This window comes from Cucurbita maxima, unplaced genomic scaffold (genome assembly GCF_002738345.1).
Source record: "Cucurbita maxima cultivar Rimu unplaced genomic scaffold, Cmax_1.0 Cma_Scf00260, whole genome shotgun sequence".
Classification (NCBI taxonomy): Eukaryota; Viridiplantae; Streptophyta; class Magnoliopsida; order Cucurbitales; family Cucurbitaceae; genus Cucurbita; species Cucurbita maxima.
In genome coordinates this window covers 39,898-42,945 of record NW_019272276.1, presented here as the reverse complement: position 1 = coordinate 42,945, position 3,048 = coordinate 39,898, and the positions used below count along the sequence as shown (strand labels likewise).

Sequence of the window (3,048 nt, the reverse complement as noted above, 5' to 3'; positions counted from 1 at the left end):
AGCTTTAGAGTTTAATCTATCTTTACAAAAATATTTTGTAAAATATTTTTCTCTTAATTTATAATTAGTCATCAAAAGTAATAATTAGGTACAAATTTGGTTTAGAATTCAAAACTTTCAAATCTCGTTGTTCCTTAACCATATTCAAATCGAGATTCTTGAACTCCTTGTACCTTAAATAAAGTTTGTCTCCTCTAATAAATAGGAATTTCTCTTATGATCATTAAATTCTTATAGACTCTAGGCTCAATATCATTAATACAATTATGGTTTATCTTAAACACGCCAAACATAAAACTAAAGTGCGTTCAATTTAACTTCATTTTATTATCATCTTGAATGATGTTTAGGGTATATTCTTGATTTACCTTAAAGCTCTTGTGACATGACAGTTCATATTAGTTAAACTTTCTGCAAAATCATAAGTTAAAAAACAACAACGATGAACCTAGGTCTATTAGTCATTTCAAAGACAATTTCTTTCTCCATCTTATCGACAATAATAGTTCAACTAAATTCATATTATGCAAAGAAACAAGTTTACGACTCATAAAAACAGCTACCTAAATTATGTCCTAAAAATTTGAAAACATAAGTTATAGTTGATAATTACACAAAAATTTCCCTAAATTCATGAATTGGTGTCCAATTAGTTAATCCTAAAGATGGTAACTAGCATATAGTAATTGAAACTCCACATGAAGTAATTTAAAGTTCCCCAAAGTTTATCTCATCTTTAATGAAGCATGAATTGCATTGAAGTTCATGAAATGCTTATAGACTCCAACTCTGAGTACTATTAATGTGTTTCATTGAGTTTCTCATAAATGAAACTAAGGTGCATTCAATTCAACTTTATTTTCTTGTCATACGAGACAAAATGGAAAAATTAAATCAAACAAACGGATGAACTGAACCGAATCAATCCAACCCAAATTGATTTAGTTTGTTTTTTTTTTTTTGTTGGGTTGTTGGTTTATTTGATAACCCTTTTATACTCCAACTACTAAGAGAAAATATATTTGAGTAAAAGCTAAAAATATTTGATGTTCAAGAAAAGGCATTTGATTTAGTGGTGTGATTCTCATTTGGGGTGCAAGAGGTTTTGAGTTTCTTGAAATGCCCCTATGTCTAAATCTTTTCTTATCAAATGACTTCATATTCGACATCAACCTAACTTCATATTCGACATTTTATACTTACCATAATGCTCTTAATACTCATAGTCTTTCTTAACATCCCATCCCTCGGCTTTATTCTCCAAGAAACATTATTTTATACTTACCATCACGCTTTTAGTACTCATAGTCTTTCTTAACATCCCATCCCAAGGCTTTATTCTCCAGGACACATCATTTTATGCTTACCATCATGCTCTTAATACTCATAGTCTTTCTTAACCTCCCATCCCAAGGCTTTATTCTCCAAGACACGGACTTCATGTGTTTTCTGCAATACAACAAAATACGACCTTAATACCTAGGCCTAAGGCTTCATACATACGTTTCAAGTGGTAAAACAAGGGCATTTGGTCTTGTGGTATGATTCTTGCTTTGGGTGTGAGAGGTCTCGAGTTTGATTCTCAAAATGCCCCTTCAAGAGATTGTAGTACGAATTGTGGGGATGTAGCTCAGATAGTAGAGCGCTCACTTCTGATGTGGAAAGTTACGGGGTTGATACCTTGCATCTCCAAAATGAATCAATCACTAAATATATTATTTCTTTTTAATTTTTTCTTATTTACGACATATTGAGCCGGGATAGTTTTTCATGTCACTATTTTGAAAATTACTTCTTTTTAATTTTTCCTTATTCATGACATGTTGAGTAGCGATATTTGTTCATTTTCACTATTATTGATGATGGAAAGTTTAGGGTTTTGTGATGCAAGAATTGTAGGGATGTAGCTTTGCTTAGCATGCGAGAGGTACGAGGATTGATACCTCGCATCTAGGGGCATTTAGGGTGTTCATTTCCCATGTGGAAAGTATGGGGATCAATACCTTGCATCTTCAATTGAATCGATTAATAAATATATTATTTATGTTCAATTTTTTCTTATCTTTTCAATTTTTTTCTTATTTAGGACATAATGAGCTGGGATAGTTTTTCATTTTCACTATTACTGATGACGAGATGCTTAGGACTTTATGATGTAAGAATTGTGGGGATACAACTTAGATGGTAGAGCGCTTGCTTTGCATGCAAGAGATTTGGGGATCGATACCCTGCATTTCTAGATTTTCTTCATTTTCACTATTATGGATGATGGGAAATTTAGGGTTCTATGATGTAATATTTTATTTCTATTTTCTCATTTAGCATGCGAGAGGTACGGGGATTGGATCGATACCCCATATCTCCAAAAGAAACTATTCGCTATTCCTATTTTATTTCTATTCAATTTTTTCTTATTTATGACATAATGAGTAGCGATATTTTTTCATTTTCACTATTATTCATGACGAGACATTTATTTTTTTGTGACGTAAAAATTGTGAACGAGACATTTATGTTTTTGTGACGTAAAAATTGTGGAGATGTAGCTTAGACGGTAGAGCGCTCGCTTTGCATGCGAGTTGTACGAAGATTGATAACCTGCATTTCCAAAAGAAAGTATTTAATTTGTTATAATATTTTTTCATTTTCACAATTATCGATGCCCCGCATCACCAAAACAAACTATTTGTTATTAATATTTTGATATTTTTTTTATTTTCACTATTATCGATGATGAGACATTTAGGGTTTTAGGATGTAAGAATCATGGGGATGTAGCTCAAATGGTAGAGCGCTCGCTTTGCATGTGAGAGGTACAGGGATCGATACCCTGCATCTCCAAAAAAGAGACTATCTATTATTAAATAATATTGTTTCTTTTCAATTTTTCCTTATTCATGACCTGTTGTGTAGCAATATTTCTTCATTAGAGCGCTCGCTTAGCATGTGAGAGGTACGGGGATCGATACCCCGCATCTCCAAAAGAAAGAAATTATTTTTTTTAAGTATGAGTTAATTTAACATGTTATGTATAAGGTGGGTACGAGA

The 3,048-nt window shown here is 32.2% G+C and overlaps 1 non-coding gene across 1 annotated transcript; it reads left to right on the top strand.

Annotated features, from left to right (window-relative positions):
• The first annotated feature begins 2,768 nt into the window (after nt 1-2,768).
• Nucleotides 2,769-2,841, top strand: TRNAA-UGC. Its single transcript has one exon. It is a non-coding gene; the product is annotated as a tRNA-Ala (tRNA).
• Nucleotides 2,842-3,048: the final 207 nt, after the last annotated feature.